Below are 14,340 nucleotides of genomic sequence, written 5' to 3'. Positions count from 1 at the left end.
CTCTTGGGTTTGTAGTCTATTGACTCTGTTCATACGGGGTTTCAGCTGAACATTGGAATAAAGATAGAAAGAAAACCGAAGAACCCATTGCAGATTCAATAAAATGATTTCTCATGAAAAAATAAACTCGAGTTTTATAACGCGCCGGAGTGTGGTCTTCCTATTACAGTGACAACATTCTTATTTGTCTGCGACCTGTTGTTAAGAAGCAATCATGGAAACTCATTTCGCTCAAGTATTAAGTTTCGTATGGCCTTGAAGTTGTTTTGACTCTTGAGAAATCAAGAGCATGATTGGAACATTTTTTTTTTATTATTGTCAACAGGTGGCGTATGCTTCACTCAAATATACATTTATGAAAATTAACACTGGAGTTGCGGAGGAAAAAGATTTCTTTCAGTTTCTGGATTAAATTAATATTTCTGTAATTACCCAGAAACTTTGACACAAATATACAACCACGACTCAGGCGCAGAACATAGGATAGACACTTTCTTTCCTTTCTTTACTATATAGTCATACATTTACTGTCATTTTTTCCATCTTCGTATTTTGGAAAATACTTATATTTTTTGCGTTGATCAGTGATTATTCGTGCTTTCCAGATTTTATAAATTATTCATATTTTTTCAGTGTTTTTTGGTTCGTTCAAACGAAATAAAATGCAAGAGCAAGAAATAAACTTTTATCCAGCCTTCATATTTAAATGCTGATCAATTACGTCTTATTGATTTGACAGGCTTAATAACTTTTTCGTTTTTATCAGAATAATTGATTGGACTCTGTTTTTGTTTTAATTCTAATAGCCAATATTATTTGCCTGATTCTTTAATAGCTAATATTTTCTGTGTTATCTTTAATAGCCAATATTATTTGTTTGACTCTTTAATAGTCAATATTTTTTGTTTAATCCTTAATAGCCAGTATTAATTTTTAACTCTTTAATGGCCAATATTTTTACCTACACAACTACTAAACTACCTCATCAAATACAGACCTCCCTTGACGGTGGCCAGAAGTTCAGTATCGAATTGTGAAACGTACAATAAAACCAAAAAATCGAAGATTACAGAATATTTTCAAGACAGCTTCGATCCCTCCTGCGTCCGTTTCAATTTTGAAAGACTTCTGCAATAGTGAGGTGACTTTATTGCCTCTTTATTCGTTTATATTTCATGTAAGCTTACTCAAAGCCATCTTCCTTATTTTCTGATCTGAGAGGTCTTATGCAATATTATTAGAGAATGTACGTCGGGAAAAGTTAGAATTTCCTCTGTTTATCCAGTTCTTAATTAAGCTCACAGGTTAGGTACGGTATTTTGTAAATGACAGATATCATAAGAAATGTAAAGCCCATTTTTAACTTGGGTCGAATTACTTTGCTATTCAAATGTGTTATCAATGACAAATTGCAATAATAATAAAGAGAACATCTTTTGGTGTGAGTGCATTTCATTCGTGAATATTTTACATATCAGATGCTGATATGAACAGAATTTCCTTCAAGGGCAAGTATACTGTATAAGCCACTGAGCTTAGACCTTGCAAATTATGTATCTAAGAACCATTTCATAACAGCAGACTCGACACAATTATTCAAATGGTATTCAGTAACATACCACTTTTACTCTTACTGAACATCTTAAATAAAAATGGTCTTAAAAATCACAGAACGTTTTATTTGTAGCAGAAACATGTTTGTCTCGGGGTGAAGAGAGGAATGAGCATGAAAACATGTTCTCCGGAGATAACACGAGAGAAATTAGTTGCCTCAAATTCCTGCGTGGAAGCCTCAAAGGCATTTGCTAATGAACTTGACTTTTGTGTCTGTCGAGAAAAATACGCTTTGCTTTTTGAAGTCGACTTTTGCTCTGATCATCTTCATATCCTCTTGTTTCTCATTTCATTATGTTCCTTTAAAAATGTGTTTACATGTGAGGAGAGACAAAGAACAGATTTGGCATGAGTTACGCTCCCAACTATATATACATACACATATTTATATATGTATATATATATGTATGTATATATATATATACAGTATATATATATATTATATATATACTTACGTATATATACATGTATATAAGTGATGTCTGTAAGGATATAGTGTCAATGCTCATATATAAAGCTTTGAAGATAAGTCATAAAGATTTGGGAATGGGCTAACTGCAGACCAAGATATTCAACTTCTAGTCCTGGTTGAATGCCAATTTCCTTTCCTTATTAGCAACTCTTTTTAACTTATAAAGTCACTTTGCAAGTATAAGCCACCTTATACTTGTTAAGTGACTTTACAAGTAATTTGGCTGTTAGAACGATTGATATCAGTTCACAGGAGCGGTTAGGTATCTTTTGTATTTTTTCAGGATATGGATTTTTTACCTCTTCACCTCTTAAAATCTTGGATACCATTGTACGAAAAACCAAGAATAAGAAATACATAAATAAAATTAAAAAGTAAAAAAGTCTCATTTGTAAGAATCAATCTGTGTTAATTAACAAAAACATAAAAAAGCAAAATGTCCATAATTATCTCAACATCTCTTAATGAAATGCAGAGCGGGTAATATAGCAAGTAAATCTGTCTTTCAGTCTTCAGCAGAAAGTCACACTCATATTTCTAAACTAAAAGATCTTATTTTCAACAGTTAATGACCTTGAAAGCTCACAGCTATTGCAAATTGCATATAAACTGAGATTCATTTAAAAAACGACTGGCTAAACAAACCTAATTACCTCCGCGTCCTTTCAAACAATTTTGTTGACATCATTCCGATATTTTCGTGCATCGACAGAGCTTTCCAGAAATGCATTTATCCCGGCAGGGAGGCTATCGCGTTTGCGTGAGGCTGCGGAAGTGACAGTTTTTGACCTTTTGTTCTGCAACGTAAGCCTATTTTAGGGGAAAGTAATTCCTTTGCGCTTAAATGTATTTTTCCATCAGAATTGATAATAGGGTTTTTTTTTTTCGGAGCTTTCGAGGGGAAAGTATGTTCATTGTGAGAATTCCTTCAGCATGTAATTTACTCAGTTGTCAGACTTTAAGATGCATTCATTTATTTTTTCAATTTGATTTTCCTCGCCCGCTATGAATTGCTGTAATTTTGAAATGAAGGAAATTTTACAAAATCTTTTTCATTGTTCATAGGATATTCACGCTTACTTTTCTTTGTCTTGGAAAATTCCTCTTCGGTTCTTTCTGGGATTGCGATAACGGGAATATAAAAATTATAATATCAACACACACACAAACGCACACACACATATATATATATATGTATATATATATATATATATATATATATATATATATATATATATATATATATATATATATATATATATATATAAGTTCATCCTCTTCAGTTCTTTCCGGGATTATAAAAGTTCAGAGAGTATAAAAGTTCTTTAATAATATATATAAAATATATAATATATATATATATATATATATATATATATATATATATATATATATATATATATATATATGTAAATGATGTGCAATTTAGAGCCACTGTATGAGCAAATTTCCACGCATCCCGACAAGCGTAATATTGCCGCATATTTCAGTCGACAACTATCTTTCTGGCGCATCTAAAAATATCACCAACACAAAAGAGGGAAAAATATATGACATGATAGTAATGGGAAAAAGGCTATTATTAAATGGAAGCCCGAGAGGCCATCCACTGTATATTTCAAATCCCGGGATTTTTATTCGGATTAAAATGTTTTGTCTTTGAAAAACTAATTTAAGCTTCCGAGATAGGCTGCGTATTTTTCGAACGCAAAGCTTCATTTCGACTGAAGTGTTTGCTTTTTCGAAGTATTATTTTGTGGTTCCGAAACCACAGTTAGCAATAGAACGGAGCATTTTGAGTTGAGGCATACATATGTAAGTAACTTGAAGCGGAAAAGGACACTTTACCCTAAGAAGTTTTTCATCATATATACTATAAAATGTATTTATGTATGTATGTATTCATATATATATATATATATATATATATATGTATGCATATATATATATTCATATATATATATATATATATATATATATATATATATATATATATATATATATATATATATATATATATATATGACACCTTTCGTGATTACCTTAGCAAAAACTTTTCAGTACAAAATATGTTTCTGGTCTGTTTTACTATAATCAGATAGATTAAAGCTAAGGATTGAGAAACAATTTGTGATAAAGTCTCTATTCTTAATTTTAAATTATTATATATATATATATATATATATATATGTGTGTGTGTGTGTCTTTATGTATATGTGTGTCTGTGTGTATAAACTGTACATATATGTGTCTTTGTATAATGTGTATATATATATATACTATATATATATATATTATATAATATATATATATATATATATATATATATATATATATATATATATATATATATATATATATATATATATATATATGTACAGTTTATACACACAGACGTATAGCCTATATATGCATAAAGATACACATATGTATATATGTATACGTATAAAATTAAGAAAAGGAGACTATCACAAATTGTATATTCTTTATGCTTTCGCCTTGACTTGGCTTCAGATAGCCTTACACACACACACACACACACACACACACACACACACACACACACACACACACACACACACACACACACACAAACATTATATGCACACATACACATATATGTATATATATATGTATGTATGTACGTATATAGGTATACATACCCAAACATATATATATATGTGTGTGTGTTTGTATGTTTGTGTTTATATATCTGTATATATAGAAATATGTATACATATATACACATCCAACACATTTCATAGCTTTCGCCTGTGCTTGATATCAAATAGCCTCACGTACAGTAAATTTAATCTCATACGTATGAAAGAGCGAAGGTAACTTTTGCAGCACAACGCAGAAATATAAGTCCTATAAGCGCAAAGCAAAGCTCATTTTCCCATTAAAAGCATAATTGAAAATCCAGTTATAATTATTAAAATCCCATGCCAGCCTCATTAGTTTTCTGAGCTGAGAGAGAGAGAGAGAGAGAGAGAGAGAGAGAGAGAGGCCACTAAGATGTTTTCATTTGCCCTTCCCAATAGTCAGCACTTTTATTCGGTAACAGAATGACATCATTATCGCAAAGACTTCCCACAGGAGATGAGGCGAAAATCTTTCTTCGTTATGTTGATAAACGTTGCGTTCATTAGCTGATATGGGAAATATGATTTTTTTTTCACGTACATTTCTTTCCCGACGTTATCAGCTTGTATCGTTGTTTATTTCGTTTATTTTGCAACACAAATTCGCTCCAACTGAAAAAGGACTGACACTTTCGGATTCTTATTTACTTAAACGTGTCAGACATAACCGTCTATTTGCGTAATTCTCCCATATGGTAAAAAGGTTAGAGCATGAAAAGAATAATCGCTTTACATGTGACCGACAACATCCAGTTACATTTCCACATTATTCACTCGTTCAAGAAATGTCAAAAGTCATATAAAATTTTGCTCTGATTCATTCCAGTAGACTCGTAGATTTATGGATCTTTTAACTAAATGACACTGCAGGCATGTGGGTGGTAAGGTCTAAAATTAGTTTCTTCATTTCTTCCAGTACATTAATTCAATCAAATGATATTGTAAGGAAAAAAAATCGTATCACCAGAAATGAAATTATCTTCGCGCAAAATTTTATGAAAAAAAATTAGGTCACTCATCGCGAACCATTTTATGGTCTTGGGTGTCAAATGATTTTTTCACGAGGGATTAAAGCTCTGCTTATGATTTGATGAAAATGTAATATAGTATGCAGTTCATACGCAGAACACACTTTAGTCTACTTAGTTTCCGTAAGCACTAGAAGGTTGTGACCCCAGTGAAGTAGTGGCGTTCCTTTCATTCCCTTGGGATTCCAAGGCTTCCAGTGGAAAGCACATGTAAATCGATAAGAATTAGACAACGTTACCAGGATATCGCGGGCATTATAATGCTTGATACCTATACATGTGACAAACAGGATCTGTAAATTAAATAAGTCTTCAAAGAACAAGTAGGCACATAGAGTTTTGTCAATTGACAAATGGTGATTTCGAAATGTTTTGTGAGCCAATCTTAAAGTTGAACTATGCTGTTGGACTAAATATATACCATATATATATATATATATATATATATATATATATATATATATATATATATATATATATATATATATATATATATATATATATATATATATATATATTTATATTATATATATGACTATTTATCATCACCGTGATTCATATACAATCAGAAAGCTACAAACGTCCTTTAATATCAATTCGCTCTACCTCCCGGAAATAATATATTTTCATATATGTTACCGAAGGGGAATTTTTAGTTGATAATAAGTCCACCGTCCCGTGGGGTCGAACCAGCGACGGACGAGGAATCAGGACTACTGAGGACGCACTAACGCAGTCTAAAAACCCTTGGGACGGTGGACTTATTATTTCAACTAAAATTCCCTTAAATTAAAATTTTGATAATATATATATATATATATATATATATATATATATTATATCTAAATAAGTTACATATATAAATATATACATATATATAAAAATATATATACACACACACACATATATATATATATATATATATTATATATATATATATATATATATATATATATATATATATATATATACATATATATATATATATATATATATATATATATATATATATATATATATATATATATATATATATATATATATGTATCAATTTTATTCAATTGAAGGATTAATGCTTACTTCAGCATATTACACTACAAACAAAAATAAACAATATTTTGAAATCTAGCACATCGCTTTTGTCTAATGACCTTCATCAGGAGTTTACAACATCCACGAAAGTCGCTGATTAAACCCGTTCATTATGACATCTGGAATGTTCCCACGCAGTCATACCCCAGAATCGTACCAGTTTGGCAGAGTCTCTAACAGACGATCTCCTTTGCCAAGCAAAACTTATATCAATTTCAGCAAACATTTTGCATGAGAGCATTATGACTCGAAAGTTAATGGGCCTTGAGAAAGAGCCAATATACGAATCATTTCAGGAAGGTGGGATTGGTCACCTGGGGGTGGTGGGGGTGGGGGAAGGGGAATGAGGTCCCAAAGGGCCCCAGAATTTGCATCTTTCTTCCCTGTGTCTCTGCTGAATCTCATTACTGGAACTTTCTCAAAGATTCGCAACTATATCGAGAATGTTTTCGGCCGTCCTTAGGGTTTGTCTTAATGATTGGGGCCAATGGCTAAGTTGCCCAAACTGCAAATGGTGTTAGTGAAGCCTCCGCTGGGTATAATCCCTTTCCTCATCGTGCTTTTCTGGATGTCTCAAGACAAGTTTTCTCTAATGGAGGATTTGATCTTGTGGGAGTCATAATTGTACTTGCTTAAGATGTTTCTCCATCATCATCATCATCATCATCATCATCTTTGTTTATTTCCGAAAGCGCTTTCATCTGCCCTTAGTTATAGTCATCACTCTGGCGCTGGGCACCCCCCTCTCCAGTGCCCTCCCCCCGAAACCCCACGCTTTTCTTTTTAATTATAGCTTATAATTTTCTTGAACAGCTTGCTCATCTGTGAAATAGTTTTGAGAACATATGCTCTTAATAACTTCCAAAATTCTTTAGGGAATTGTTGCAAAGTATATCTCAGTCAACTCTCCTTATTTCACACCTTAATATGAGCAGTAGAAAGCAAAGTTAGAAAGTCTGAAGGTAAGAGCTCACATTTTTCAACAGAGGTTGAATATAACTCATTTCCAACTCTTTTCTAGCTAGTGTTTAGAAGATATATTAGTGTTTTGAGAATTCTTTAAATGCCACCAGGGTCTTAAGACGTAAAAAATGCAATATTTGTATTGGTCATCCAGAAATCTGTGTTGGTGTCAACATCATTTCCTTGTGAATCTTCCTAAGCATATATGTGTATATATACATACATATATATATATATATATATATATATATATATGTTATATATATTTTATATATATAATTATATATATATATGTATACATAAGTATACAAAAATATAGATATATAAGAAGAGTCACAAGTATATATATATATGTATACATATCTTAATAGATATATACATATATACATATATACAGTACATGCATATATATATATATATATATATATATATATATATATATATATATATATATATATATATATATATATATATATATGTTGTCGTGTGAACTAGAAAAATATTCTTAATATTCACATCAAGGATAATCCGTTCTGTTACTAAGAAAGATACTTAGGCATTTTCCTTTCCATCTTCTTTACACCTGAAAGTATTTACTTAAAGTTCCAGAGACCTCTTCCTTTTTCTCTCTTAATATTTGTTTGACTTTAAACTTTCTCCACAACTCTGATGCTTAAAAGGGTTTTGGAAATTCTTAGGTCTCAAACGGCAGGAACGCATCCCAGTAACCAGAGGTGGAAATACCTTTTATTTTCCTATTTTTTTGTTTTCTGGAGGGAACTGGAAGGAATTCTTCATATTCCAGGGATTCTAGAACTGTGAAAAAAGTCCAATCTCTGTATGAAGGCAGTAAAAGGGGAAAAAATCACCTCACGTCTGCACCACAAACTCATCGCGCTGATGTTTTTTTCCTGGGTGTGATTTGCAGAACCAGTTGGTGGGGAGGTGATTGTCTGTTTTCTTTTTATAATAACACAATATTTCTTTACCAAGACTTCCCTGAAAGGCTTTATTTCTTTAATTCTACTGATTCTCTGTTTTAGAGCTATGAAATATTTGCTAGATTGTCCCAAACTCCATCCGATTGCCAGGAGAAGATTACGTTTTACGCTGTTATTCCTTTTAGTATAAATATATATATATATATATATATATATATATATATATATATATATATATATATATATATATATACTAATGTGTGACAATAATGTGTGTGTGTGTGTGTGTGTGTGTACGTACGTATATATGTAAAACTGATAAATCAAGCATGACCACCATCTGCAGAAAACTTCCGTAATATTAGCCTGAATAGACGGATTATTGGGAAGGGGTTGAGCCTATCTACTTACCCTAACCATTCACATTTTCACCTTTCTTGCTTTCTCTCATACCGTTCGCTAAGCACTTTTTAGGTCTTTCTCTATTCCTTCCATTCAGAAGTTCTGAATATTGTTGATCTCTTTTCGCAAAACTATTCTCCTCCATTCTCTCGACATGACCAAACCATCAACATGGAATCTCGACACTTCTCTCCCTTTCAGTCCTTCTTACCCTGTATACATTCCACAATTACACAATCCGCTCATCTACTGAACTTCCACCATTTTTCCTCTTTCCTTCTCTTTCAATATCTACACATTACTTCCATACAAGGTAGTTGGCTTAACAATCCCTTTTTGTTTTATTTAGATATATTTTGGAATGGCAAATGCAATCGAATTAGCCTACTTAAAATGGGTTATTGTTCACTTGCAAAGGACAGAGTCTCTCTCTCTCTCTCTCTCTCTCTCTCTCTGGGCCCTTTAATAGTGTTTGGTCATATGTATAATGAGTATACAGTCTTCTAGCGCAAAATGTTTAAATGTTGTTGTAAACAACAAACAGAATCTGTTTTTCATTACCTTCAATATATGACTATTCAGAATATAAAGAAATATACAACAGACAAAAAGGATAAAAATTTACAATAAAAAGCAATCACAATAAAAAAAATAGGGAGAAAAACATGCACAAACAATTAAAAATCACTTGCAAAAGATACCATTAACGAAAACACAAGGGAAAAAACACTGAATAATTAAACGCCCCTTTCTAAATTCGAAAACTTGTGACAGAGGAGGAAAAAAAAGGAGGGAAAACGAGAGAAAGGGGAAACGTGAATGGGAGAACTGGCAAAAGACCAACTGGGGGAATTCTGGGAAAGTGACGCATAAAATTTCAATAACTAGAGGGAAGGAGAAACAGAGGGAAGGAGAGGAGAAGAGAGAGAGAGAGAGAGAGAGAGAGAGAGAGAGAGAGAGAGCGTTTGTGTGAGTGTTTCATTGTGCTCCTCATTCAACAGTTGTATCTTTTTCTGTATTTAAATGAAATTTAACTATTTTATATATGAGTGGGGTGGGTCCTATCACAGTTGACTATTAAATGACAGGTGCAGACGGTGATTAAATCACAAAAAATTTTGTATATACAGAAGTACAGTGCGTCTTGAAAAGATCGTTTCAGTTCTCGGCCAGGGGTCGAATCTGCATCCCTTAACTTGTTACGCGAGTACTACAAATTATACCATTATATCCATATATATATATATATATATATATATATATATATATATATATATATATATATATATATATATATTATATAATATATATATATATATATATATACATACATACATACATACATACATACATACATACATACATACATACATACATACATACATACATATACATGTGTGTGTGTGTATATGTTTTTGGAATCTACTAGTCACGTACACAATACTAATAATTAAAACAGGCAATATGCAATGAACTGAACCACTTAGCCAACTATGTTTCTAATACCTTTCATTAAAAACATAAGCATGAGCTGAATTAAATATTTATCTGCTAAATTAAGTTCGATTTCCGACTTTCCAGAATATCTTTGTTGTATTCCTCATTTCGTATTTAAAGTGGCCAAAAGACTTAACAATGAACTTATCACTCTCATTAAGACTAGTTGTATAGCTTTGTAACCTTCATTTACTCTACTCCCTAGATATTTCTGTATTTAGAAGTACCTAAAAAGACAGTTTTAATATTCATTGATTGAAAATTAACGCAATATGTTACCTTAAATTCTTGTTCCAGTTCATTCCGGCAGACTCTTAGATTTATGCATCCTTTAACTACATGACACTGCAGGTACGTGTGTGGTAAGGTTTAAAATTAAGTCCATCATATATTTTTGTCTATTAATTTTGCTCAAATGGCAATAAAGGAAAAAAAATCATATTACTAGAAATGAAATTAGCTTCACGGAAAAATGCTATTGCAAAAATTTGGTCACTCATCACGAATCATTTTATTATACTGGCTGCCAAATTATTGCTTCATGACTGATTGAAGCTCTGCTGATGATTTGATGAAAATGTAATGCAATATGCAGTCCATACTCAGAACCCACTTTACTTAGTTTTCGTTAAGTTGAGGAACATGTCATACAGTATGCAATTCATACCTAGAACCCACTTCACGTAATATTCGTTAGCCCTAGAAAACGAAAAGGATTTGTGGTATACTTAAACCCATGAGGTTTGCATTTTAAAAGTTCGAACGCGTTTGTAACTGTAGCACATTTAAAATGCCAGACTCATTTTGACTCACAAAGCTCATTACTGGGTATTCTATTTAGTAAAAATTGGGCAAAACTCAGTACCACTGGGGAGCGAATGGACAGCTAGAGAAGAAGTGTTCACTCAAGATCTAAGGACGTATTTTTGCTCACAGTTCTCATTACGCGGCTTAAATCTCTGAGAAAAAAAGGAGAGAGAGAGAGAGAGAGAGAGAGAGAGAGAGAGAGAATCTTTTCATTCCTGCATAACGCTTCGTCTCCTTGAGAGATTATCTTCTCTTTGTACATTTTAAAGAGAATTTTCATTCTGCGGTCTCGTCTTCCTTTGAACAATTGAGGACATATTCTCCTCCTTACACGTTCTTGTCTCGTATTTTTGCCTTTTTATCGTGCTTGTTCATCTGGTCGTGTTCATAACCTGTTTCACTTAGTTTCTCTTTATTGTACCGTTTAAAAACTGATTCTCCATAATCATCTAAAAAGAATTTTTGTGAGTTAGAATTTCGACTTTAGAGACTCCGTAAATTCCGTAAATAAAACGAATTACGGAATTTTTATGGAATTCTGGATCTTAATATGAACTACATTACACTTATTCAGACATCAGAGAAACCTGAAAATTTGGTGCTGTCTTCTCTCCATAGTTAAATCCCATCTGCATGGTTCCCAGCATTGAGATACTAGGAATACTTATGCTGATGGGGTAAATGGCATTTCACAGTTTTATCTGTACCTAAAGATTTTTGAAACATAGGGTTTTTTAATGAATAAAAATAAGAAATTATATATATATATATATATATATATATATATATATATATATATATATCTATATCATATATACACACACATGTATGTATGAACACAAACACATATGTATATATATGCATATATATGTAGGTATATATATATTATATATATTATGTACATACATACATATATATATATATACTGTGTATATATAAAATATATATACTATATATACTGTATATATACTTTGGTTGAGATTAGATTTATTATTCTTGATAATAATTCCCACATCAAATGTAGCTCTGATTCTAAAAATCATCGAAGGGGCTTAATTGTTGGTTTTTTAATCATGTCATTTGTGTATCAGGCAAATTCAGTTTCTCAATAAAACAGTAAAAAGAATAGATTTCTCCAGTAGCTGATGATATATATTGCGTAAATAAAGACTAATATTCCAACTATTTCAGGTTTTTCTTTAATGAAGATAAAAGAATTACATAATACATTTAACGTGCTCCCCACATGATTGTAATTAGCGGGAATAAAATCCTTTTTATCAAGAAATGTAATCTTCCTGATATTTCGAAATAATCTGGCAATGACATGTGAGAAGGTCCGTATTCAACTGCAATGAACACGATGCATAAAAGTTCAAGGATAATAAAAGCATAATTCACGAACAGTTTTTAGATTGTAAGTATTATGGCCAAATCAAAGTGCACTCATCCTCAACCATGTTCGTTTATTGAATTTAGAAGCCTAAAACTTTTTTGAATATGAAAATATCTTTATATGACACGAGGCGACTCTGCTTCAGTACTTGTTGAGCATTTTTAAAATTTCTCAAAACTACATAAGCATTGTCAAGTATAAATCCGACAACTTACCGAATGGAAAAGTGACATTTTCACAGTAAACATTACCAGTTATGTTTGAAAATACACAGGTTCCAGGGATTCTACCTCAGTTTCATCTTCAGCATCTTTTGAAACATGGAAAACGTTTGAAACGACTTGAAAATTATGCTGTAAATGGAAATTGTTACGTTCTGGGAATTGGAATATAAAGTTTAGGCCAAGCGCTGGGATCTGCGAGGTCATTAAGCGGTGAAAGGAAAATTGAGAGTAAAGAAGGTTTGAAAGGTGTAACATGAGGAAGACCTCGCAGTTGCGCTATGAAACAATTGTTTGGAGAGGGTGGAAAGTAAGAAGAAAGAGGGATAATATAAACGGAGGTACAGTAAAAGAAATGAAATGAGTTGCAGTTGCGGGCCGAAGGGACGCTGCAAAGAACCTTAAGTAATGCCTACTGTGCACTGCGTGAGGTGAACTGATGGTACTACTCCACTATGGGGATTAATTTTTGTAATAAAAGCGACTCATTTCCGGTTGTCCTACCGTTATGTAACCTATATGAAGTATCGAAGAACCAGATTTCCCGTAATCTTTGCTAAGTGTCGACGAATGATTACGAACAGAAACATTCTTAACTTGTCTTGCTATCACTGTTATACTTACTGCAACCTGGCAGTTGCACGATTTAGAAATAGAATTAGCGTCATGCTTCCGGCAATTTCAGTTAAATCATTTTCAGAACAGGAATTAAGGCTACATTTCCTGCTTTTCTTCATTTATATTACCTCTTTACGTTGAGGACTGCTCCGTTTTTCTTAATATGTGAAGGTTGTATTCATGTGAAGGAAATTCCATTCTTATAAAAAAAAATAATGAATAAGCAAGGCGCTTGGTGACTTGACACATGAAAGACTGATAGTGAAGACTGGCAGTGAAGCCTTCAGCCTACGAACACAACAATTGTCAGAACGATTTAAATCAACTGTTTTATTGAAAAATGACATTTCTCAGTAAACGGTGCAATAAATCGCATTTACGAAAACAAAATTCCAGTCCTGTAAACTTTCCGAGCAGTAGCTAACGTACAGGACAAACTAGTACTAATCAGGAACAATTGTTACATGAACAATTATACCTGAAATGGCACGCCGGGCTAAACGCCATTGTGCGAACAATATTTTTTTTTCGACAGACCCAGCTGACAGAGTAATGAATCCACCTGCAATCATGCTTCATAACAAAACCCAATTTGCTCAGATGCATTGTTTGACGGCAACAGAAGCTGATAATGCGTCTGCAAA

The sequence above is a fragment of the Macrobrachium rosenbergii genome, chromosome 55 (genome assembly GCF_040412425.1).
Source record: "Macrobrachium rosenbergii isolate ZJJX-2024 chromosome 55, ASM4041242v1, whole genome shotgun sequence".
NCBI classification, from domain to species: Eukaryota; Metazoa; Arthropoda; class Malacostraca; order Decapoda; family Palaemonidae; genus Macrobrachium; species Macrobrachium rosenbergii.
This window is presented reverse-complemented; position numbering follows the sequence as displayed.